The following is a 27214-nucleotide window of genomic DNA, read 5'->3' as shown; positions in this document are numbered from 1 at the left end:
TGATAGTGCGAGATGAGTGGGACACTGATGGAAAGTGGTAGGGACCACAGATGTTCTGAATAAAATGCCTTGAAAGAAGATGCTATAACAAGATAATGTATATTATGTTGCTTCTTTTTCTTTTTTTTCTTCTTTTTTATCTTTTTTTTTATTATTTTTTGAATAATCGGTTTGAATTGTTACAGCTGAGAATGGAAGTTGGAAATGTTAGGCTCTTGCTGCTGCTGACAATGGAAGCTCTACTGTGTCTGAAGCAAGGTAATTCAAATAGATACAATTGCTTATTCTTTGGTTAACTTTAAACTTCTGGAGGAAGCAAGGAATTTTGAAAATGAATGATTAACAAACTCCAGTAATTTCTAATGCTTAAAAAAATTCCTTTTCTGCTTACCTGTAGATTAAAGTCTTGATAAACCCACTGTACCGTCTCTACTGTCTGAAATGATTTGGGGTTACTTTGTAATTCCACTTTTCAAGTATGGCAATGTCCTCCTACAGTCTGATCTGTTTGCATTGCCTGCCTTTTTTTTCCAGCGGGGACTTCCTATTTATTTTTGGAATTTCTGTTCTGTAAATATTTTCCAATTTCCTCTCTGTTAAGTAGATTTTGATCTCAGGTGTGATGGCATTAAATTGAGGTGATTCCTTTTCTCTCATTAAATGTTCCCAATGAAAACAATCAGCCCATGTCATTGTTCTTGGGAATATTTATATACGGTATGAAAATTTTACTTGCATGAATAGCCAGAGCACACAGTGTGAGTGCTTTGAGGACTCAGCCAGGTGCTCCTCACTGCATTTAACAGCAGTTTTCTGAGTTGGGAGGTCGTGGGCAGCAGTTGTCTGTATTTGGAAAGTAATAGCAAATGTAGCATTGCATGTATCATTCATTTATTCTCGTCACCTGCACATAAACGTCTCCCTCATCTAATACTTCACAGCTCTACAGGACACATTTATTGTCTTAAATGTTAGAGCTACAGCAGAATAAGGGCTTAAATAAACCACAGGTGTGAAAAATTCCAACTGGCAACTTCAAACTAAACACCACGAACCATAAAAAGACACTTGTCAGAGCTGCAAGGAGCAGTTTGATTAAATCATTGCTTCAGCCCAGACATGTTGGGCCTAATTCTCCTCTCCCACCAGATGACTCACGTAAAGCGTGGGCAATTGCACTGCTGTAAGACTAGTGTGGTGGCACTTGGACTCTGGAGCTCTAATTATGCCTGTCTGACACCACAGAGCTAAAATGTGCAGCTGAACAGATTTATGATGCTACACTCATCTGAGGTGAATGACTGCTCCTACTCATGGTCTGGGATCACTAAACTGAAGCGGAGAGAATGTTAGTAGCCAACATTGCCCCAGTGTTGAAAGCAACAAAACCTGCCTGAACTGCTGGTGAGGCAGATGACAAGAGATTGATCTTTTTTTAACTGTGTTTTTCTTGGTGCCAGTTGCCAGGGAGGAGCCAGTGTGGCATGTATGCGAAGTACTGCAGTTGAAAGCTCTGATGCCATCAAATTTTATGGCCCCAGCCTCTGCTCTCTGCCACTTCTGGCGTGTGTCCCCACCTAGAATCCCCTCCTGGCACCAGCCTCTCGTTGCTCGCGGCAGGGCAGGCAAGGTAGCTTGCAGAGCAGGTACCTCCTGCCTGCATCTCCCTCTCCTATTTTGGCTCCCTTCGGGAAGAGAAGGTATGGCAGCTGCATTAGGCATGCCAAGTATGAGCCTCCAGTGAGCAGGCTGGAGAGCTGCATCCTCCTCAGAGTCATCTTTTATAGACCATGGCAAAGGAGAATGACCGGCGCACCAGCCCCTTTCCAGCCCCAGCGCACAGCAGCGGCCAGCTGGAGAATGCAGATGCTGCATTGGTGCCTACATGAGCAGCATGCCCAGGAAACATAGGAAAAGAGGGGTTTTTTAAAGTGTGAAATGCACCAGTGCAATACTATTAACTCTTCTGAAAAACATCAGCATGAATAGTTAGCATTACATTACTTTGAGTACTACTGAGAAAAATGCTAGCCATTGAGCCGATCCACGTTAGTGAAAGCCACACGATCCATTTTATTCTTATGTTGATATTATTGCAGTTACAAGAGACGATTTGCAAATGCCTGGCTGTTTCATAAAAGCCAATGTACTTGGATTCACAGCAGGTACTAATTTTGCGTGCATCTGCTGAGCTGTGCATGGCATCAACCTGTTTTTAATTACACCTGCATGTCAGGCTCAAAATGTGTCTGTGAACAGGAAAGATGAAAGGTAGGCAGAACAGGATGTCATGTATTTCCCATCACCTTTCGCTGGCTGGCTGCCCACAGAGGTAAGAGGAAATTCCCTTCTTCCATAGTGAAAATGTAAAGATTTACTAAGCTTTGCACTGCCAACAACAAGGTGTAATCACCACTTCCTTAAGGAAACATGCATGTGTTAACAGGGGTGAGCAGGAGAGCTCCAAATAGCTTTCCACACCTTCCCTACCACTGATCTGTAAAGGGCCACAAGTTAGCCCTTGCTTTGTTATATTTTACTTGCATGGAAATGTGTAAGTTAGTTGACTCAATATTCCAACTTCACTGTAAAATAAAATATGTGAAAGCAGGGGTGACCAGGGTTTTTTCATGGCTGGAATAACACAGAAGAAGTTAAACAACACTTCTCTCTTCTATTATTTCACCCAAGTATAGCCAAAAAAAAAAAAAAAAAAAAAAAAAGTTTATACACAGTCATACTAATAATTCAAACTACAGCTAGAGATGGCTGTGACACTTGAAACTCTGAACAGAGTGATTCAAAAGCTGCTAGACGTTAGAAGAAATGTTTTTCCCGAGGTACTTCCCACTGAATGTAAAGTACTAAGCCATTTGTGATTGTACCTTCAAGCCATTCCTTTAATTTATTCCTGTCATTTGAAATTGTTTCTTTTTCTAATTCCATTAAAAATTGTGCACTGTAAAAACTGTAGTGTGTGCCAAGAATGTGTATGTGTAGTCAGTATATAAAACACAAGAACAGGGGAAGAACAACTGCTTTTGTTATTCTGGAATCCAGTCAGTCTTCGAATGCTACCTCAGCCACTTCACATCAAAAACCAGCACTTACTTACAAATCAGTAATGGTAGATACAAATGTAAAAGATAAAGAAATAATTCACTAGCACCTTCTCTTTTAGTATAAGTGAAAGTTGTTGGAACATTTTGATCCTATTGCTTATTCCTCCAGTATTTCTTGGGTCTTTGGGGTCTTTCAGAAGAACCTACATGAATTAACCAGTGATAAAAAGCACCCATGAAATCAGCCTATTCGGCAGCCTGGGCCTGAGCTTGTGTGCAGGTAACCAACCTCAAGCCCCTGGCTTTGGTAACCAGGTCTCTGCTCTGCCTAGTCCAGGTTGATGCAGGAGAGCATCCCTGCCTTGTTCTGGGGGCAGTCACCCCTCTGGCAGCCCCAGGGGCAGGGACTGGGGGGCAGTCCCCCGTGTCTGCCAGAGTTAGGGGAGGAGAAGGGATCGGGGCCAATGCATCTCACCGCTTAATATTTGTGTCCAAGTTTTAATGAGTTTAGTCAGAGGCCTTGGAGACCGTCGTTCTGAATTCCTGCTTTCCTCAGTCAGGCACTGATCCAGTAGAAGCTGTGGTTGTAGCTGCCCTGGCACCATCTTTGCTCTCCTGGAGTGCAATATGAAAAAAAAAAAAAAAAAAAAAAAAAGACGACTGTTTTGCAGTAGAGGGAAGGGCCTTTCAGTATAGTTCAACCTTGAAGTGAGAGAAAACAAAATAAACCAGAAATGAGGTTGAGATCCAAAGACTCCCGAATGCCTCTGCCCCCAAGGTTTCCCTCCTTTGTAGCCCCAGGATCCAAATATTCCCCAGATTTTTTGCATGCCTTTTCAATTTATGCCACCAGCTGTAATTTCAGTTTCACGGCAACCAGGCAAAATCTCACTACCCTCAGCAGCGCCCTGCCAGGTTCTACTCTTTATAAGCCCTCAAGTTGACAGAGGTGGTACCTTTACCTCTGTCCCTTGTTGCTGTGCAGATGCATTTGCTTCTGAAGGTTAAAAGCGTATGGTTGTTTTTAAAGGTTTATCCTATTTACTTATTTCATTTGTCAGTGGATGTAAGTCTTACACAATGCTTTTTTTTTCTTTTAGTTAAACCACAATTTTCATACAGCACTTCCTTTGTTACCTGAATACATTTTTTGTGCACTTTTGTTCAGGCTGCAGGAATCCAGACAAACAAGTGTTAATTCCCCATGATGTTTTCCAGCTGACAAGCCTAATTGATTTGATTTCCACTGTTTTCACAAGTGACCCCCCTCAACCCGTCATCACCACTTTTTTTTGATACCTGAGCTTTACTTTGTGCTCTCACATTCCACTTCAACAAGTAATAAAGAGCTTATTAGGAAGGAAGAAACTCATTATTTGTTTTCTAAACTATGCTCCATCTGCAGCAGATTCAGTGGGTTATAGCCCTGTATTATTAATCAATACAAAACATTAGATTCTATTAGCTTACCAGCATCTTTTATCATCAGACTGAAGTTGGGAACTTTTTTCTTTGTGTTCTGCTACCCACGCTTTAGCTAGACTAGACAGAGATAAAAGACAGCTGAGTAATATTTTCCTGAGATCCCTGATGATGCACACAGATGGCCTGTAACAAATGAAATATGCAAGGTGACGGCTGGAGTTCTCCTCACTCCAAGTTCAACTTTTATGGCTTAGAGAGTATTTCAGTCCTTACGCCACAGCTTCATGGTAGAGAGATTTATTTTCTTATCTGTAACAGGATTTGTGAATCTTTGCCTACCATGGCCATTAACGGTTGCAATTGGAAGTAGCCTAGTAGTCTCACTGTACTTCTTCCTTCTTTCATTAAAGAACAGCTGGGAAAAAAATGTATTAAAAAGGGCAGGAAGACCATGTGGGGCTTAAGAAATCTAAAAACACTGGAGAAGTTTGTTATCTGCATGAAATGAAATACAAGACTGAAGAATTCCATTAAGAGTTTTAGCATACGTAAAAACAAGCAAACAAACAAAATCCAAGTGAAAGATTACGTGTTGGTAGCACAGGAAAAAAAAAGCGCCCTTTAGAATAAATTAAACACAGATCTGTTTACAGTGCCTGAAAGAAACAAATATATTTGTTCTGACCTATTACTGTGTCTTCTCTGAGACAGCCTTATCAGATCACAGCCCAGCTGGTGACTGTGTCCGTCAAATTCACTTTTGCTAATGTATTAAATAATCTGACCATAATGCCTGACTGTGGATCATAGTCTGGTGAGCAGGAATTCATCCAATTTGAAATGAACATAGTTTTAAACATGTAACTCCCAGCCTTCCTAACCTCCGGTGTCTTAGCTTAGTGGCAAATCATCTTAAAACAATCCAAATATTTTCTGCAAGAAGCTAGAGTCAAAAAGTGATTTAGCTCTGCTAAACTGCAGAACAGTACTGGTAAAGCAGATGTCCTTTACCTGCTTAAGTGGCCTGGACTTCAGCAAGCCAGGAGCAGCTCACCACCATGCCAACATCCGTGTCCTCAGGAAACTGCAGGTGCAGGGAAAGAAAGATAGGAAAAAAACCCCAAAAACCAACCCCAAACCAAAACCAGAGCTGCCACCTGGGAACTGTCACCCTCCCATGAAAGTGATTTTATGTGTCCCTCCACTGGGGAAAGCATGCCCACAGTATGTGGCCCTGCAGAAAACTGCTCTGCGATGGAGATGCCCCACTCCTAAGCAATGCAGGGCACCTTCTCCAGGTCCCAGGAAAGAAGGTGGCAGTGGACAGCCCTAGCCAAAAGAGGTACCAGGTAGCCAGGGGGTATGGGAGGTATGGGACTGGGGACCCCTGCAGCCTAAGACAAATTGGGCCCCAGACCCAGCCCTGCTGGTTGCAGTACCAGTAAGAACAAAGAACTGGTAGCCCGTTAGGAGTGGTGGGATGAAGAGGGGGTGAGAAGATACGCACCTCTGAGACGATATTGTGGGGAGCCAAGTGGGACCATAAGTTACGACACACCGATGCCAAACAGAGCAGATACGGTGGCTCTGAGCAACTGCGGAATGGCACACGACCCTCGCACCATGCATGTCATGTCTTTAGAGTCTGATGGGAAGGAATCTCTCTTAAAGTTTCCAGGTTTGTCTTCTCTGGGCTGTACTAAAGTATTTACATAGGTGTGTATCAATTTTGCAGCTTCAACCAATTATACAGTGATAGTTTTAAAATAAATCAATACATTATGTATGCATATAAAATATACTGTATTTCTATATATAAACCTAAGCCATTTCCTGTCTATATGGAAAGTATGGGTATTGTCTGGTGTGTGAAAAAAGAAAAAAAAAAAGGATATGCTCCACTTTTTCCATTTATTGTCCAGAACATACCCTCATATCAAATGGTTTCTGATTGAAAACAGCCTCTTAATGCATTACAAGTAAAAATAAACCATTATTGTGTAATATATGATATACCCTTTCCTCTTTCAGGCAAAGCAGTGCTTGCAAATATGTCTAGACAGTGTGATGGAAAAGCACAAATTGGCCTTTAACTATTGCCGCCCACTTATCAGACAAACCTGGAACAAAATTTAAGATATTACAGTCTCACTCTTTGCACGACATCTCTAAGGGGGAGTGTCTCTCTGAGATACAAAGGCTTCGCTGCTTACTGCAAAGCAGAAGTATCAAAAACTTTGTTAATAAAAGCATGACTAACATACCTTCATGGCCTGATGAGAATTGCCTAGTGACTGAAGCATGCCAGTGTTTCCTCTAAGCAGTGGTATGTCCTATGTACAGACGGTGTTAAAAAGTCTTCTTTCCATACTGCAGATGAATTAGTCACCTGCCGACGATCCAGACATGATCAGAATTCAGAATCTATTTGCCACATTTTGGAGGAATGCTTTTAAGTCCTAACTTCATCCTTCTACCCTGCACCTGGCCATTCTTTTAAAAAGTTTTTTAACTCCCTGAGTTTATGTCTGGTAAAAAAGTTGTCTTTGACAAGGTCCTCTTTGTAAAAAGATCGTTTTCCTCCTCTGGCCCACTTCCTTGCCACCTTGTCATGGTAGGAAATCAACTTTGTTTGTACTTGTGCTGAGGAGTCTCAGGATGCAATGTACATCTCAGATAACAGCATTTGGGTTTTGTTATTCTTCTGTTCTTCTCCGCACATTTAGACAATAATGATAGGGTAAAAATGGTAATGGAAAAAAAAAAGAGCAGCAGAAGGACAAGAGAAATCAACCAAGAGTATTTATCTGATACCATTTATTTCCCACTTGCAAAAGACTTTGTATTTATTATTCAGAAGTGTTAGTCGTCCCTGTTATGAAAAGAGGAATGGTGAATCAACAAAGAAGTGGGTGATTTTTGTATAAAGGGTGTGCTGGATGAAGTTTATAAAATTTGCAAGCACTTGCATGTTTTCATGTGTGTATGTATAGGGTATTGGTGTGCAGGAAAAGTGACTGTCTCTGGTCCCAGAGAATTTAACAGAAGCCTTGTCACACTTCCACGCCTGAATGCTCAGGCACCGTGGTGGTGAAAGCTGGGCACGGGTTGGGATGTACAAGCTCTGTGCAGGAGTAGGGTACTGGAAAACATACCGTTACCTGCTTTAGACACTTTGCTTTGGTGTTTTGGCTTCTCCTTCTACACAGAGTTATCTCTATGTAGGTCGATGGACAGGTAGCAACGTTAAACTATGTTTTAGTCTAACACATACCAATGAATGAGTCAAACACTCAGGAAGCTCGATTTGTTTGGGTGAAAGAAGAACCTAATAACTTTGCAGTCATCTGTAGCCTATGAGTCAGCACAGGCTAAATTCCCATTCACCACTGAAGGAAAGTCTCTCCTATGCATATAGATGTGCACACATAGGCACACATATGTACCCATATGTATGCACAGCTGGGAGGTAACCCAAACAGGACCTTTTTTCCCTTTTGTTTTGGAAAGCCAGTATAAGGTTTCTTCTAATGGAGGAAACAAGGAAAATGGCACATACAAAACTACTGTCTGCCCCCATAGGATCAAAACGCTGATGGACTTTGCAAACATCACAGTAGTTTTGACACAGATGCCTCTGTAAATCGAGCCAAGAAGCTGTTCACTATGCACGAGAAATGCACTCATGTTTGAGCTCCGAATTCACCCATTTCTGTCAGTGAGGTTGCAGCTGTGGCTTTGCTGCTGGGACAGGCAGAAAATCAACCCAGGGAATAATCTGCAAGACAATCATCAGGAGGAGGCACTTTCCAGTTGAGTTTTGAAGTTACATGCTTTCTGCCAATGTGCTTTGGATTTGCTCTGCTATTTTTAAAACTGCAAGAAATGTCCAAGCCTCTGCCCAGTCCTCCCCCTTATGTTTGGTGCACTTATCGTGGTTGGCGTCCTGTCTGAGGCAGGAGATCAGTCAGGAAGTTAACCAGGGGTCCAGATGCTGCTCTTGGAAATGCTCATGCCAGAGCCAGGCTTCCACGCGTTTCAGCTGCCAAATTCCCTCCACACAAATGTCCACGGTTTCTGGCTCTCGCACTGGGGTAGTTGGAGGAAAAGCCTGAAGAAGAATGTTTTCTACTCTACAATTAACAGGGAGGAGCAGTGCCAGGGGAGTAATACTGCTGACATACGCTGGCATGCTTTGCATTACAAGTTACTGCTTTCCAGCCAGAGAAAGTTCTTGTTTGACGATGAAGATTTGTACACGTGATGGGACAGGCAGTACACTTGGCAAGCTATGCCCTCAGGAAGGGAATTTGGTTAGGCTGCTTTCCACTTACAGGTAACACTGAGATATAGTTGCCTACACACATTTATATGTTAGACAAATATTGCAATCCCTACCCCCCCCCCGCCCCCCTTCCTAGCAAAGACACTAATCTTACAATAACTGCTTACTTACAGTGTAGACCGTGGTTGCTACCAATCTAGCAATTTATATTCCTTCAGGCTCCTGAAATCCCGTCCCATGGAAAGCTAGGACTATATTTCAGGGTCTGTATGATATCAGAAAACTTCACATGTTAGGAATGATTTTTTTCTAAATGGGGCTTGGTTCAGCATAGCCCAGGCTGAGAGGCTCTCGCTGACGCCTCTGCTGTGTGGGGGACGGCTGCCTTTTGCCGAAAGTCTAGCTCTGCAGGTACTGAAAGAGCTTTTCTTCAGTCACGGTGCTTGAAGGCTAGGGCTGCTTTTGGTAAGCACACACTATACTACCTAGTCATAGTAGGAAAAAAACCCAAGAACTGAAAAGCCAAACCTGAACAGGTATACATTCCTCCATCATGATTTCAAGCCATGTTTAGTCATCATGCTTCAAATAATTTGTCCCCTTAGTTCCCTGACACGAAGGTACCTGAGACTGCAGGATCTGTGAACACCATCAGAATGGGGCATCCTTTCTTTGGACCAAACCTAAGGGTCACCAGAGCGCACACACGCACATGCCCTTCTTGGGACAAGAAAACGTGAGATTTCAAATCCACAGTCACATCAGTACTTTCCAGGACATTAATGATTTTAACATTCTGAACCCTGAAGTTTTTTTCTTCCAATTTTAGATTACTCACTGAGAGAGAGCTCTATTGCAATCTTGGACTGTAAGCCCATAAAAGGTGGACTCTTACAGATCCACTTGTCATCTGAGGCCTGATTTTGTTTCACAGATCTCTTTCAGATCCCTCTAGGGTGTATAGTTTGTTAGTTCTGAGCTATGCTAGGGCTGCATTTCAAATTACAGCTAATGGTTATCCAAATAATTAAAAAAGAAAAAGGTTATTCAATCTAACATGGTTTCTTTTACCACAGAAGTGATAACAGCAAATGTGACAAAAGTTTTGAGCAGCTAAAAATGTAGCAGAGAGAAGAAGGATGTAGCTTTTGGACAAAAGCTGGAATTCAACCTTAAGTATAACAATAAGTATCTACACTTACTGTCATAAAGATCTTCTCATCAAAAGTATGTGCTGAAAGCCCCAGTGCACGCAGCAAACACTGCACTACTTTAACTGGCCTATTTAGGGCCTGTTTCGCTCAGCGTACCCGTTGGCAAGACATGGTGGCAGGACTCACTTTTTGCTCATATCTCTATATGAGGAGGCAGCACTTCTCACAAATGCCAGTAAAGGCTAGGGCATTTCATCCAAGATTTTATCTTTTGTTTAGTGGCATTTTGGCTTTAGTTTCACTACCCTGCTGTCAAAGACATTTGAGCATTTTTATTGATTCAGAAATCTGGGCATTAAGACTCATCTTTATAGTTCACGAAAAAGTAAACGTTTCAAAATGTAAAACTCCTCATACAGCTTTTAAACTTTATAGGCTGAACACTGAGTGCTGTAAAATGATTTTTTTTCAGTAATGGAAGCTCTATTTTACAGAAAACAGTAACCGTTAATTCTGCCTGCTAAGAGCAAGTGAACAAAATCAGACCTGCTCTATGAAAAAGAAGGATTTGGTAACCATAATAAAAGTACAAATTTTTCATATCCTCTGTTTTCACAAGACATACTCTTTCCTAACTCATGGGTTTTACTATACAGTCATATGTTAACAGAGGAATGATTTTGCACATTTTAATGCATTTGGAATGAAAAGTGATACAGGCGGAAACTGGGATGAATGAGGGACAACTTGGAAAATAGTTTTTTCCTCTTCTTCACTGTAGTACTTGCTTACTACGTGGAAGGAACTCAGGAGGTTATCTGTGGTAGTAGCATCAGCTACGTCCTTGTCCTTCCTGGTTGCTGTTTTCCTACTCTTAAAGGCATCCAGTCCTGGAGACTCCAGAATTTCTCCAAGCAATCCATTACAGGGCTTCATAATCTTAGTATGGCAGAGGTTGGTTTTTTCCCCCCTTGGTATCTAATAAGAATCTTTTCTATTCCAGTTTAAGCCTCTCCCTACCTCTCCAGCTCACCACAGGCTAACGCAGATATATCCTTCTGCTATATTTGCAGTAACCCTCTAGATATTTAAAGACATCCTCAGTATCATCTCCCATCTCCTTTTCTTTACAGTAAGCAAATACAGTTTGTCCAGTCTTCCCTCCGCAGGCAATGTTTGTTGTAGCTGTGGTGATTGCTCTGGACCCTCCCCAGATTATCTGTGTCTTTCTTATGTGCTGTGACCTCACTGAATCCAATGGGGCCAGATTCATGGACAGTCAAAATATCAGCATCACCTAGAGTCTTCTGGCCCTTGAATTTCTTTTCTAGCACTGGTACTGGGCACACCACAGCCCCCAGACTGTATGACCTGCATATAGCATCTGCACAACCCCAGGCATGCGCCAGCAGCTTCTAGCATATACATGGCACCCCTTCAAAGGGAACTATAGGCCTCTTGCCTCCACTTTTTATAACGATGGTGTCTCAGTGAGAGCCTGGTCCCAAACTAATCTCGCTTCCCTTTTTTGCTCCCACACCTCACAGCCACACAGGACAAGATGATGCGCCTTGGCAGTCATTGAGCTCTCCTTGTCTGCAGAGAGCAAAATCCTTCACGTGAGGGAACTGCATGTGGGAAGGATTGAGAATTCAGCAAGTTCTCCTCGCATAAATCATCTAACCTCTCTCACAGTGTCCTTCAGCTGCCTGAGAGCTTATTACCCCCATCTTGCTATACTGCATGCTAATCCTGTGGCTTTCCTGAGAAACTTATGAGTACAGAATACCTACAGAGCAGCTACCTGGTCGCCTGTTCTTTTCTTTGCAAAGCATTGCATCCTTACCACCGTCTCTAGACTTGATGGAGTTTTGGGGAAACTGGGTTTTGGCGGTGGCTTTTTTTAATAGACTTGAGCCCCATCACCAAAGAGAACAGCTTCAAAATTGCACCAGGGGGAAGCAGACATGCGCAGTCACTAGAGGAAGGGAAACCAGTTGTGTACTGTCCCCTAATGACTGCTTTTCACATCTATCTGTCCCACAAACCATGTTCTCTCTCCCTGGCTATACAATCTGGTTGCAGGAGTTGGATATGAAGGGCTGGGAGGGAGTTTGTGGTGGCTGAGGGGAGTGTTTGTGAGGGCAGAAAAGTTGTGCTGTTTTGCATGGAGGCAGCTGCAGAAAGCTCAGGGGCCAGGACTTCAGGTAAAGGTGGGCTAAATACACATACGACTTCTCAGAGGGCAAGGTCTAGGAAAAGGTAAATAACTGTCTTTGGACCATCTAGGAATAGTCGCACTTGTGTGGACCTGGAGTGAAGGCGGGACAGGCAGGGTCCGAGGCTGCTCTGTCACAGGGTGCTCCAGAACGCCTCCACCTCCACGCACAGTTAGCATTTTCGTAGCTGTATCTGCTACTGACTGCTGAATGGCCTGGATTCAGCCTCTGGCCGACAGTCAGCCTCTTTCTCAGCATGGACATGGCCTAAAAGCATCTCTCATGGGTTCAGACATCCTTTAATTTTGCTAAGTCCTGAAGGTTAAAGTAGCGAGATGCCCAGAGAGCAGCCCATGGTGTGCTGACCACACAAGTAGACATATGCAAGTAGACCAGAGGGCCGTAACAGCACAGAGCTGGCCTGGGATGGATTGCCAAAGTACTTACCCAGCATGCTGGCAGGATTTTTCAGCCCTTGCTGGTGTTACTGATGCTTATGCAGATGAATTTAATGCTAGCTTAGAAATTTCTTCCTGAGCAGTACTCGCACCCATGAAGTATGAATGTATTTTGGGAGGGAGTAAGATACTTCAAAAGGTACCTCCCTCTTTTTCCCTTGGTCTATGCTAGCAGCCTTCCAGTTCACGCCAGCCCTCCCCCAGGCAGCAGTCCTCGTTCCTGCCATGCAAACCTCCCGGCACTCCCCCTCAAAGCCCTAACTCTGCCGTAGGAAGGGAAGTCGAAGCCAATATTTTCCTCCCAGGATGACAGGGAAAAGAAGAGCACTTCACCTTACATTTAAATTCCCTCAAATAAGGGCTAAATAAGCTTGAAAGAGACTGCCCGGTGCGTGCGTGTCCATCTGGGAGCAGGGAGCTGGGGGGGGGAGGTTTGACTGACACCAGCGCGCACCTCCCTTCCTCGACTGACCTGGCGAGTCCCCCCCGAGGATCGCCCCGTACCCCGCTCCCTGGCAGGGTGGCATTCTCCCGCGAAGGAGTGATCCCATTACCCAGGCCCCTTGTGTAATTCTGGTTCCCAGCAATTGTTTTCTGGTGACCTTTTATTGTTAACAATTAGCGCTGGAGCTGGAGCACAACTGGTGTAAGCATATTTTACATCCTCCTCAAGCAAACAAAAAAGCTGGGTGGGCACGGGCTTGTTTCCTGGTTCACACCCATGACTCCTTTGTGTCTCGGATCTCCTCCCACCGTGTGTCAGAGTCAGCAAACCCACTCCCTTACCTTTTGGCTCCCAGATAGAGTGACGTCTTCGAGGGATGCGTAGGCATGCTCCGTGTATCCCATTCTCCTCTCACATCCTATAGGAATTCTGCCTCTCCCTGATACTCAGTCTTTCCTTATCCATGAGGCCAGAAAAGTAAATCCCTGTGCAGCAGAGTGCAAAGAGCGAGTATGAAGGATGGTTTCTATTTATTTAAATGTACAGGCCATAAACACCACCCTCCAGCACTATGCTTTGGGTGCTTGTGTATACGTCCGTACGGTAAATATCTTAACAGCCGGTTCCCTCTGCTCGACTCCGGTGATATACATGTGCCCCTGGAGACACAAACACATCAACAGTCTGCTAATCATCACGTATAACGACATAGATTTTCTTCTCTCCCCCCACTTTATTAAACTATGTTTGGGGAGAAAAGGCGTAGTTGGCCGCCTGCTCCGAAACAGACAGCAATTCAGACCTGTGGTAGACCAAGAATATGCCAAGTTCCTGAACTGAGGACCCTTCCCAGATGTATAGCGCTTTGCCAATAAGTCTTTGTCTTTCCTGTGGGGGAGAAACGAAGGTGGGGAGGCGAAAGAGCAGGGGAAGACACTCCGGTCTAATCTTGTTTCCTGCAATACGGCATGTGTGTGTGAGGGGGTGTGCGCGGGCGGTGGAGGGGGGGACACTACGTTAATCAAATCGTGATCCTTTTAGGGTACAATAGGCGATGAAAACCAACTTGAATTTATCCTGCAGCCTGTTGGCAGCTAACACACAACTCACTCTTTCTGTGGATAGCTTTACTTAGCAGGTCTGTGCCATGACTAATGAAGCCATCTCTCCGCTAGTGTGCTAATTCCAGACCTTTTGGGAAGGAGCCCGGCTGCAGCTCGCTGCATGGCCCTCCCCTTGCAGGCTCCTTATGGCCACCCTGCAGGTCCCTCCCACTGCCTGCACTGTGCTCGGGAAAAGTGTGAGAAAATATTTCTCCCTTAAATCTGCTTTAGAAAAGCTCTGCTTTGCAATGACATTTAAGGACAGATTTTCTGCGGTACTTCCCATTTTATCCAAAACATTTGAAAGCCAATTCCTTGGCGATCTTCTTGCCTGCTCCTTGGTGGCACGTAATCTGATCTTGCCGTACCCACTGGCTGTGGGGAGAGGCACACATTTCACCGGTAAAGTCATAGTTAAACTAAATATTAAACTGTCCAAGAACTGACTTCCTCGACAGCTCTGATTCAGGCTCCCAAAAATGCTCTGCACGGTGAATCATGCTTCCTTCTGGAAATGACAGAACTTCCTCATCACGGTGTTCTAACTTGCCCTCTCCTTGTCTCCGGTGCTATCAGGAAAGGATTGAATTGCATGCCACATTTTTTCCGTGGTCAACAGGGAGATGCATCCTTTTTGAAAAGGAAGGATTTCTATGAGTCAAAGGATGACAAACTGAAAATTAGTACCAGCCACAGAAATACATGACAAACAACAACATAAAGCCCTGTAGAGGTGGCCAGTGGGTGTATGTTGGATATTTGCCTTTCTGGCAACTTGAGTTGCCCAACTATTGCAAGGCGAACTTGCTTTTCACCACTGAAAGTAGTAACAAAGTTGAAAACGCTAGTATTAGCTGTCTGTCTTTCTTTCCTGTGCCTGGTTTGACAGGTCTCGTCTGCTTGCAAATCAGGTAAGGCAGTGCTGCGCATGAAAGGTCCCAGCATCCAGCCCAGCTTTGGAGGACGATCGCGTTTGCCATCTGCACACCAAGGGTGTGGGGAGGGGGAGGAAAAAGGGCAGTGCTTCTGGTGGCTTGTTCCAATCAGACTTACACAGCAGACTGGTTCACAGCCATTGCGATGACAGCAATTTACAGAGACAGTTTGCCGCACAGAACTTTAAGATCAAAACAACAACCCCCTTCCTTCCCCACCCCACCCCCCGCAAACCCCTATGATTTACTGAACAACATGTAGTTGGGATAAATACCTTACCATATGGTATATGATGACTTGCACTAGAAATCAAATATTAAGCAGCTCTTTTTGTTTCTTTGTATACAAATTTTTAACTCCCTCAGAGCCAGGGTAGGTGAAAGCCCCAGATGCACAGACTGTCTAGTCATTATTAGTCACCAGTCTGCGGGCATTCCCGGGGTGAAATCCTGTTCCAACCCAAATCGGTAGCAAAATCCCATAGGAATGGATTTCCAACCTCATTTAGCCATAATATAATGGGAGGGGTTGGACATCAAAAACGGGAGGGTGGCTGAATGGAAGTACAGGGGCAATTACTGTGACTTCCTTAGAGCAAGGTTACCTTCCTTACCTAGCCATATCCCACAGTCAGCAAAGCAGTACGTACTTGACATGGGAGAGGAGTAAATAATACTAAAATCTGTAACTTTTCATACATTTTGTCTAGATGAAATGCACTTTTTCAAGACTAATTTAGGAACACTCATTGCTGTTAAGACTTAAGTTTGTATTCCTGGTCTTTACACTGTCCCTGAGAAACAGTATTATTTCTGTATTGATGTTTCATTTTTTTCAACACAGTTCACACTTGCTGCCCATAGTAGATGAGGAGGCGAGCATGAAGAAAAGAAGCAAAATAAATGCTTAGTCCATCTTGGCCTGTTTTGGGTTCCCTGCTGCACAAAGTAGGCTTAAAGCACACCTAAGGTGGAAGTCAGGGAACACAGAAGTGGAAGAAAATTCCTGAACCATTGAGTCCAGCCACAGGCAGCGCGAACATAGAGTCCTTTTCATGAATGGCTCAAGTTCTACCCTGAAAAGAAGATGATTTCCTGCTTCTTGAAAGGCTACCCCAACTCTTACTCCTCCAAGTTATCTTTTTCTGATTTCCTCCACATGCTTCTTTGTGGCCAGGACAATCTTTGTGGTGTCTGCTTTAACTCAGAAGCTGCTAGTAACATCAATCTATTACATGAATGTAATGCTTCTGGGCAGCAGCTGATTCGATCACAGGAGTAATAAATATTCCTAATAATGACTAACAGTCAGTCCTTAAAATGCATATATAGGCCATGCAAAAAGCCCTGTGCTGGAGTAGCATACATAATAAATACCTGCTTATTCATGACCCTGGAAGCATGAACGTTTAGCAGAATGATCTGGAGCTGCAAGGCATGGGGACAGGTATTGAATCCCAAAGACTGATAATGCTCAGCAGTTTTGCAATCAGACAGGACCTTGCCAATTTGCTGACTCATTTCCTTTGGTCCCTCAGATGTAAAAATGAGAGGTCTAATCCCACTGCCACTGTACAGGGTATGCCTCATCAATGGTGTCCAAACCAAAGTAATCTGAATCTAATGGGAAAATTCACACATCAAACGCATGTACACTCATGGAAACGTAATTGAAACAACACTCAGAAAGAACATTTGGTTTTTTAATTTTGTTGGTTTGAAAACTGTAGTCTTAATGTAGAAAGGCTTATTTGAAACCACAAAGAGAGAGCTGTGGGAATTAGAAATTATCTATTTTCAGCAGCAATGTCTGTTGCATTTTTTATTCATCTGTCTTTCAGATGAGGGTTTGAGCCCAATTTTTCTACAGCTGTTGGCAAATCTCCCCTTGATTGCAGTGGAAGAGGCTGATTGTTCATCTTTGGAAGATACTTCAGATGTCTATTGTCACACAATAAGCACATGCAAAAAGAACTCGTTCGAGTCGGATAGGCTGCAACACAAGACCAAGGACTTGTTCCCAGGAGAGGGAAGACTCACTTTGCAGGAGGGTGCAAGGCTTGCATGGACAGGAGTGGCACAGCGGGGTGAAGCGGGTACTTTGAACTGGGGGAAATGTAACAGACCGGTAGCAGCTCTTGTCGCTGTGGTTACAACCCAAGATGAGGACCTGCAGGCAGCAGCGGTGGCCAGAAGGAGCTTTGGAGCTGGGAAAGTGCTAGCGGGAGTGGGGAGTGGAGGACATACTCCCGGCACCAAAATGTCTCCTTATAGCTCTGATGGGTCACATAAAAATGCTCTGTGTTTGGGTAATGCTTGGTTGATTATATAACATACAGTACTTATCAATGGTGACATTCATTAATGTAACTGCATAGAGTGATTATGGATTTAGAGGGCCTGTTCGCTCCCACCTCCCTTAACATCTGTGAATACCACAGCAAGTAGAAAAATACCATAAAAATTCACAGAAAGGCTTTTCTCAAAGTGCTACCCTGGAAAAGAAATAATTCAGCTACTCTGTGAACTGCTCAAGAAGCAGCGAGCTATCTTCAGAGAAACTGTCGAAATCAAAATCAGAAAACTTTTCTATCACTCCTAGCGTACGAGCTGGTCTCTCTCTTCTCCTACAGATCGACATGTGTACGAACACATAACCATGGCTACGAGCTCTTTTTTTCAAGCAGCTCCTCCCCATACACACCCCCTTTCTCCCCCTGCCCTCTCCACATGCACGCGTCCAGGCTCTTTGCTCTCCTGCTCGCAGACAGACTGACTCTGCCCTTGCACACACCCCGATGTAAAATGGAGTGCAACCCCAGGGCCAGCCTGGCTGCTCGGTGCCCAGCCAGCTGCTGCCACCCAAGGAGCCTCGGGGAAGAAGCTCCTGCCAAACCACGGCTCCTCCTAGCCACCACCATGCCGCTGACTCCTTGACTGTGGACTCATCTGCTGCAGTCCCCCGAGACCCCACCAGCTACGCAGGGCTGGAGCAGGTCAGCACGTGGCTAAGATGCCTTCAGAGGGTTGCGGCATGTACGCCTGGTGACTCACTAGGAGTTCACCAAATGAACCAGATCCCAAGCCCCGAGCAACTCTGCCGACCGCGTACAAATGGAAGAAAAGGGTTGGAGAAAGTTTTGTTGTTGCTCTTTTTCAGGGTGATTAATGCTGAGTCCAAAAAAGGGCTCCAGGATTACAGGGGGGAAGCTAAGATCGTTAGAGAAAAAGAATTTTAAAAGGATAAAGCCAGCTGGATGGGAGCTGGAGCCCATAAGACACCATGTTCTTCTCACTGTAGAAAGATGGTTGTGAGAAAATCAGAGAAGGGAGTAACAAGTGGATGGTGATGGTCTTCACTGCAAGAGTAAGGATGTCCAAACAGCAGTGCAGGGAGACATGAAGAAAAGAGAACGGAGTTGTGCAGAGAAGAAAGGCAGAGCTGACGTATGGTCCTGGAGGAACTAAGCAGCGTAAGAGAGTACCACCAGCACCCACCATGCTATTGAGTATGTGTTGCTGGAGATGAAAGCAAGGACCTAAATCAGGAGCTGTGTCTCAGAAGTACATCTGTTTTGGTGTTCCCCTTGGCCACACGTCCATTGCCTTACTCTGTTCTATGACATGGAAAGAGTAGCTGGGCCAGTGACCTGCAGAGCAGGCTATGATCTGCTTTTTTTCCTCCCTGGCCTCTTGCTAATCCATCCCACTATTCGCTGTAGGGAGACAGAGGGAGAAGGCGATATTGGGCAGGCCTGATCAAGTCTGTTCTCCGTAAGGAATGCCTCTGAAGCAAGGAGGTTGATTTCTGCTGGCCATCGGCGAGCTGTTCGCAGTCATTTGTACTGACATGGTGCCGGCAGAGACCACAGAGGCCCAAGGTGCTGGCCAGGGTGTTCCCCACATTAAGCGGAGCGAAGGCTCAGGCAGACTGCAGGCTTTGGTGAACCTGCGGTCCTTTGCCGAGGTAAAGTTGCCAGGTTTTACATGCTAGAATCCAGGAAAAATAAATCTAGCATAGCACGCTAGCACTTCCAATAGTGCATGTGAACTGATTTGCTGGAAAAGTGAGCTGTTTTTGCAAAAGTACCAGAAAGTTGCAGGCTACTTTTTTTTTTTTTTTATATGTAGGATGCAGAACACGTTCATATTATATAGAATATTCAGCAATTCTAATAATACATCAAATGTGTGCCCAGAAGTTAGTTTTTGAGATGTTCATGCTTTGGGCAAGAATCCTTTCAAAATATTTCCTCAGGCAACCAGTAGCTTAGGACTGAAGAGTTTATCTTGGTTAATTCTGACTGTTTTAAAAGGAAAAAAGATTGTGGGGATCATATACTTAGCTGTTGTAAACTGGCACCGCTCCACCAACCTAAATAAACTTTTGAGTTCATACAATGGCTAGAGAGAGTCTGGCCCTACTCTTCAACTACTTAATCCCACAGATTTTCACCGTATTGGCAAGAATCAGCTTGGTTTGAATGAAGAAATACTAGATGTTTTTCAGCTCTATCTTATCATCAAGTTGCTAGCACCAGCACTTAAGTCCAAGCACTACTTGTGATCCTCTGTACGATCAGTGCTTGACATCTAAGTGCTAGAATGGATTTCTCAAGCAGATAGCTGAGACTGATGTAGAAATGTTAATTTTTGTGTCTAAAGAAGGCAATCACAAATACCTATTAAATAATTGTACTGCTTCTGGGCAACAGCTGGTGGGGAGTGATGACTTTTGCTTGGCACTATGTATCTTATCTATGCGTAGTATTTTCTGCACATTTTTTCAAATCCGTTAATGAAGTAGAAACTATATAAGGTCTTTGGTGCCAAATGTGTTGCTTAGACTGTGTTTCCTCTAGCTGCCAAGGAAAGGAAAAGGGGGATAAAGAGCTGCTAGTAAAACAATTTCCAGGATTGCCTATTTTTCTTGCTTGTAAAAAGGTTCACTTCAATTTAACATTAGTTACTAATGAATGCTTGGCATAAGGGACTAGTGCCTTGATTTATGCTTCCTTGTGATGTACTTTTGGCAATTGTCCAAACTGCTTTTTTTCTTAGTGCTTCATTGATTAGTGCAAGGATGCGAATTGGTAAACCTTAGTATCAAGAAGTTAGAAGTTCTGGGTTTGGTGTATCCAGTTTGTATATGTAAATTTGTATTCCTGAAATGCATCATCCCTTTGAAAGGCAGCCTTGTTAAGTCTATATTTATGAATGTTAATTATCATGGAGGCAAAGCTTGTGACTTTATAGCCTGATGTGAATTTGGTGCTTAGAACAGGAATTAAACAATTTAATTATTTTTGAAGCATATAAAGCAACCTTCCCAAATTTACAGCATTTACTTGCTATATACAGAATGAATTTTCTGAAAATTGACATAGCAAAGTATGAATTAGTGTGATTTTTTAAAAAAATTATTAAAGACATGCTTTAAGATTTTTTTTTCCATCTCTGTCAGCCTATGAGATCCTGACATCTTATATAATTCATTTTAGGATTACCACATGGCTGTAACTCTCTAAAAATTCATTCTTTCTTTTATCTGAAGGTTCCTCTTCCAAAAGAGTTAAATAACTCTATATTCCAGAGATTGCCACAAATAACTTTCCTCTTTGCAAATAGCTGTGGCTGCTAGTATTACCAATGCCAGCACAGAGTAGGAAAACCTACCCTGTGTCACAATGATGATCCCTACTCCCAGTCCAGTGGGAATGAAACCTGAACTGCCCTGGGATGATGCTGCCATTAAGGACCACATTCTCAAAACGACAAAAATGGTGTGCTCTTTGGGCATGATGCAAAATGAAGACGTTGTAGACATTTTATGTACAGCCCCATATGAGTGTATGTGCAGTCAAGGGGCCGGAAGGCTAGGGAGATGCTTGCTTAGGCTGGAAAGAAATTCTGAAATTAATGTTATAAAAAAAATTAAAAATGACAGCACAACCAGGGCAACGCTAAAGTTACAGGACACTGTTGCATGATCATTTCCTTGGCAATGAGGACTGGGTACAGAGGAATCTGTATTTGTGGATGCAGAAGTAGGGTACGTACTTTTAGATGCCTTGACTCTTCACGGTTTTGTTTTTGTTTTCAGTTTTTATGCTAACTGTGACACATATAGAATGATTTTAACATACACCATAAGAATTTTTATTTGTCTGAATTATAATACACCATATGTGAATGCATCTGTTCTTCACTTTGTTACATTTATTATTTGTACTATGGTGGGGCCTCAAGTTTCCACCTCAGATCAGGGTTCCAACTTGCTAGGCAATGCACAAACACATAATGGGAAACACTCCCTGCCTTGAGAAAAACATACTCTAAATTGACAAAAACAACTCAGGGTGGGAAAGGAAAACAGAGCCAGAGTACCGTTCCATGGTAGCTTAACCTCATCTAAACTGAAGTTGCCATGGTCCCACACCTCCAATCCAGACCTCCGATCGCCCCTTTGGTGGCTTAAGCCGGCTCATGGCTTGCGTAACTGCATCCCAGCAAGGAGAAGAGTAGGGTCACCTTTTTTTGGTAAGGTTACTTTAGCAGAATTAGCTCCCTGAAGCGACTCACAGTGCAGCAATATGAGCACCAACGCTGGCACGAGGGAAGGGCCATGGCAGGACAGTGGAAGAGCAAAAGCCCTGCCCTAGGTTGGCGTAAGCTGCCATGGAAGTTCACATGGGAGGAGGTGGCACCCGTCCCATCTCTGCAAGCTCGGTGCTGAGTAGGAGAAAGCAGCGTGCAGTGTCACAGCTCCACGCCACCACATCGCTCTCTGCACCGTGCCCCTTGCTCTGGGGTGCTGCAAACCTCACCTGTCCCAACCGCCTGGTGACAGCAAAGCACTCTAGGAAGGATCCTGCAGCCAGGATCAGCCCTTTTGCCTACAACAACAAGTAGGATATCCAGGACTGGACAGGACAGGCACAGAGTAACTGCTCTAGTGCGTGCTAGCCAGCAGAGTTTGCTCAGGAGCCCAATTTGTCCCACTCCTTCTCCCCTATATATGGATGTGTGCATGCACACACACAAGCACACGCTTATATACGCGCCCACACGATGGTACAGAGGCTGGAGGGTGGCATAGGATGGTCAGCATTTCTGGATCTTCAGAGCAGAAACTCCTGGCTCCTGGATCTATGCTGAGTTCACCAGACCATGGTCAGTAGATACCATTTATGAACCCTTTGACGTTAAGTGCTATGTTACTAACAACCGGTGTGCATTACATACATTCATACCGCAAAAACCGACAAGAACGGTTTCCATCCTTAGAGCTGTGTGTGCTTTCTGCTCCTTTCATTTTCAATTTGCGCTCTTGTTTTTAAAAGTCCACTGGGGCTTGCTCCATCTCAGCATTTGGTTTCTTTCTTTGTCCTCCTACTGCAATCTGTTACCTCTTGTTATCTAGCATTACCCCTTTCTTTATTCCTTTATGTGGTCTTGCCTGGTTGCTGCTGCCACTAGGAACAAGCTGCCTGCCTCCAAGGGCATATCTTTTTTATTTATTTTTTTTAAATTCTCATTTTAAAACACATGTTTTTCCTGTATTTATGATGCAAAATTGTTCTGTCCTTCTCTGCTATGGGCCATGAAGAATGCTTGCTTTAATTTACCCTACATGCTGTGCTGTTGCATTCTTCTTGTCTGTAATTTATGCCACATACTGTGCACTCCCTTGTATTATACAACATAAAGTTGCCAGATGGGTGAGTGCAACGCATGCTTTAAAATGAAGGCTTTAAGGCAACTGCTTAATCCAAAGCTGCAGAACAAGCCAACACCAAAAAGGAAAGAGCATTTGAAAATATACCCAAATGGGTCAGTAGTTATTATGTGGGGCTAACACTCCGAGGAACACTTGCTAATTAGCATATCGTGCTATTAACTTTTCCTCGAGATCTATTTTTTCCTGCTTGCTTTTCATGGTGTATGATGGCAAAAGATGAAGCCAACAACAGAGCATTAACGGGAAAGAAGGATATTTGGTCCTAAACCAGGAGCAGTCACTTTTCAGAATGAATTGGTGCCCAGCGCTTGGAGATTTGTTTGGCTGTAGTTAGTGGGTCAGTTTGGCACTGCACTTTGCCAGGCTCTGGGGGAATCTGTAGGAGATATTCAGCATATGGGGGTTTTGTTGTTCTCGATCTTTTCCTTTCCTTTCCTAGCAAAGGCCATAGTATATGTACCTAGGGTTTATTTTACGCTGCGTGGGCTGAATAACTGAGGAGCTCTAGCTCTCAGCACCACTCTACGCATCGCGCGCTTCCTGGGGCACGCGTCGTCGCGGCAGCCGCGAAGCCCTCATCTTCCATCCCCCGTCCCACTACCAGGAGGGCTACATCCAGCTGCAAAGTTTTCTCTGCTGTTGCTGCCCTAGCCCATGGTAGCGAGACTCGGCTACATCGTTGCAGTGCATGGGGTCCGGCTTGCGCCTGGAGAAAGCTGGTGTGGCCATAGAGGGGTCCTGCAGTAACCAATCCTACCACCCACCTTGGGATTACATGTGTGCTTATGCGATACTTTGAGGGGGAAGCAGGGATATCCTGGGTGAAATCTTGGCTCTGCAGAAGTTGATAGAAACTCTGCAAGTGTTGGTTTGAAATACAACTTTCTCCCTACCGATGTGCTCAGGGAGGCTGTGGTGTTGACACCAGCAAGAAGCGAGGTGGCTTGCTCAGCCAGCGCTCCAGCAGAAGGAAAGCCCAGGAGTAACCATCCATTTCAGGTGGACTATTGGAAACCAGGCTGAGATTGCTAAACAGATGGTGTCACACCAGGCTTCAGCACCACCACTCCCTGCAAGGAGCGCTTTCAAAGAAAAACGTGAGGATGGGGAAAAAAATACGTTAAGAGTATGACAAAATCCTACTGCGATATGGAAGGGCCAGTGGGAGGAAGGGAGATGTGGAAAGAATCTATTTACATAGTAAAATGAAGGGATAGCACATCTATGCTAGCTAGCACTGGTAACAGCAGCAGTGAGGATGTACTAGCATGGGCATTTAATACACTGTTCACAATAAAAATGCAAGTTCTCAACATTATACTCTGGTGGCAGCCTGTGCCGAAGCCTGCATGGCCTCATCGTGATGCTCTGGAACTTGGGGTAGCCAGCTGCTAGTGCACACTGCAATAACACCTTAGCAGGCAAGGGGCTGGGTGGAGCAAGAATGAGAAATTGCCAAGAGAAGCTGGATTCTCTAAATGTGGACAAAAGTTCAGCTGTGAGCTCACAGCTGAGAAGTGAAAATGCAGGACCATGACTTGTCTTCTGCCTTATCAGTCCCCTTTGATTCCAAGGCTGAAACTGATAAATGGACCTATTGCATCACCCATAGCTAGACTATGTCATTTTCACATGGTCCCTGCTGTCCCACCTGGTGTAGCCTTAATCGCTTTAACTATGAAATTGGCACCAGAAAGACAAGGAATGAAAAACAATCATATTGCTCGTGTTAAGAGAACAAGTCTAGCAGAATGGGGTAAGGTTGGTGCTGTGAACACTTTTTGTGCTCTCCTATACTGAGTGACATATATGCGGCACCTTCTAAGGACACAGAGGTGCTTGGAGATATTTCAAGACCATTTCATTACCATTTACATTCAGATGTTTTAACTGTAAGTCATAGACTCACTAACATAGGTATTTGGCATTTCAAGTTTCCATCTCAATTTTGTAAAAATTCCTTCACCACCCTGAATGGTGATGGATTATGCTTTTGCTGCAGATTATTTTAAAAAACCCATGAAGATCTTGTCTCTGATACAATGAATTTCCTATTGACACTAAATTGGCAGTGTAATGGAACTGATAACTACATTTCACACTTAGTTTAACATGCCTTTAAACAATCAGGTTAAAGGACTGAGAGTAAGTAAGAAGAACATCTAAAATAGCTGCTGATATTTTTCCTTTACTTTCTATAAGGCTTGACTTTTTAATAATCAACCCATTTCTCCCATGCATTCTCATGTACTTGAGTAAGTTGGACACAATCCAGGCATTGATTGACTGTGCTTTGCAGCACTTGCTAAGTTTCTTTTTCTTCTACAGGAAAAAAGAAACTCAAGAAAGAGAAACTTAGTGCAATAGTGCCTGAAAAAAAGTATGACATCACGGGGCCTGAAAATAACTAATATGTGCCTGTTTGTCATGAGTACGTTTCCCCTTTCTGTATGACAGCCATTAGATGAGACGTGTCAGTGCAGCCACTACAGTAGCTTTTTCTCTACGGATACACATGCATGTGTATATGCATATATTTAACTTTTATTCAGGGCTTAGTCTCCGTCAGTACCTAACTTTGGGTTGCAACTCAATCCTGTTATTTGGGAATTGGATGCCACTGGACTGACTTACCAGTGAACCTCTGATGCTAGTCCCACAGCGGAGTGTTTCAAGAGTAAGAAGTCAGAGCAGCACTTGCCAAATCCCAAATTTAAAATCTCATTTTCTGAGCGTCTCTAAACAACTTTCTTTACTGCCTATCACAGTCAAACATTCTGCACTGGGTCAGATGCTCCTGAATTGGTATTTCCCAGGGGGAGAGCACACTGGAAGATCCCGGACACTCAGGGAGCAGAGAGGACAGAGCCTTCCCTTTGGAGCTCTTGGCCCCCTTCACGAGGCCTGCTCTGACATCTCATACAATGTTTTACTTCGCTGTTGTAGTGGTCTGAGAACACTGTATCTCCTTCAAGCTTTTCATTCTTTTGGTTTGGGTGTTTACAGTGTCATCGAGAAGGATTGAGGCTGATATGTTAATTTTCATACCACTAGGATATAGTTTTCAAAAGAGAAATCTGTCATATGGTGAGAGAAGGAAGGACACATACTGGCTCATTCAAAATGAAAAACTTCTGTTTACATGACTAAGACTGAGTCACATACCTGGGAAAGGGTTCTGTATTGGCCTTAAAAATGATGTGAAGGGAACATCCTTAGTTTTGGCAGGGGTGGGAGTTCAGTGCATTTTTCAGGGATGAAACTCAGAAGAACAGAGAAGGTCAGTTTAACCTTGTGGTTGTGGTTACGAATGAGCAAGGAAGTTTAAATTACACTGGAGGACAGCTCCTTTAGTCACAGGAGCCCGTAGTGCACTCTAGATCCTTTACAAATAAATACTAGCACTTTGTGTTTTTACAGCAATAAGCAAACTGCTAAGGCACAGTGACTAGGTTGTTCTTATTTAACTTCGCTGATGGTAAAGTTCCTTATTGGTTTCTCAAGATTACAGCTACGGAGCGGTCTATAAACAGAACAACCATGCATTTTTCACAAGTGTAATACAGTAGTTTTTCAATAGAGCTCTCTCCTGCTTCCTCATCATTTTAAATGATAAGCATCAAGCAAAAGAGAAAGAGCTAATTACATTTGTGTTTAATCAATCCAACAGCTCATTCCAAATCTGATGGATTGTTTCATATGTCTGGCTGAATTCAGCAAAAGAATTGGTTTCCTTCATAAGCAACTCATACATCATGCACAGGATTGCTTGGACATTGATCTCTGCAATTTTTCCTGAGAACTTTTCTATTTATTTCAGACATGCTGATGGCCGAGATTCCTTGCTGCACTGCTCCTGGTTCACCTTGGGATCAGCTGCACTTTTGGTCATATTCCCGCTCCTTTCAAAACCCATCTCTCGTAGCACAGTCGACACTGCAGTTCTGTCTCACCAAATGCCTACTCGCAGAAATCTCCAGATGTGGTTTAGAGCTCCTCCCTGCCACTCATGTGCCCCAGCGTTTTGCTGTCCAGTGCTGGTTGACTGTATGTGCTTGCTCAGCGACACTGGGTCCATCCAAACCGCCCTGGGTTCCTCAATCAACTTTTTCTAAATTGTTCCAGGAGCGGCAGCCTTTGACTGACTCACTGAAGCCCTATTAACTAAATAATAGGACATTTCCCACTGCTTTACCTGGCATCTGCTTTCATTAAGTAATATTAAAGTTTTCATTAGTAATATAATCAGAAGTAAATAAAAGCCTGAAGTCAGGAATGCTCCTACTGATTTATGTCACCAGTTGTAAGAAAGATCTAAATCAGACCTTTAATTAGCCAGGTGATTAAGTACCAAATGACTTTCTGGGAGTGAGAGCAGACACCCAAG

General features: G+C 43.8%; 1 long non-coding RNA gene across 1 annotated transcript; it reads left to right on the top strand.

Annotated features, from left to right (window-relative positions):
• Positions 1–27001, top strand: LOC126053201 (uncharacterized). The gene is made up of 3 exons (XR_007510297.1): positions 1–97; positions 186–258; positions 26648–27001. It is a non-coding gene; the product is annotated as an uncharacterized LOC126053201 (long non-coding RNA).
• The last annotated feature ends 213 nt before the right edge of the window (positions 27002–27214 follow it).

Source organism: Accipiter gentilis, chromosome 32, assembly GCF_929443795.1.
Source record: "Accipiter gentilis chromosome 32, bAccGen1.1, whole genome shotgun sequence".
Lineage (NCBI taxonomy): Eukaryota > Metazoa > Chordata > Aves > Accipitriformes > Accipitridae > Astur > Astur gentilis.
The sequence above is the reverse complement of the archived record's forward strand: the minus strand, read 5'-3'. Positions and strand labels throughout refer to the sequence as shown.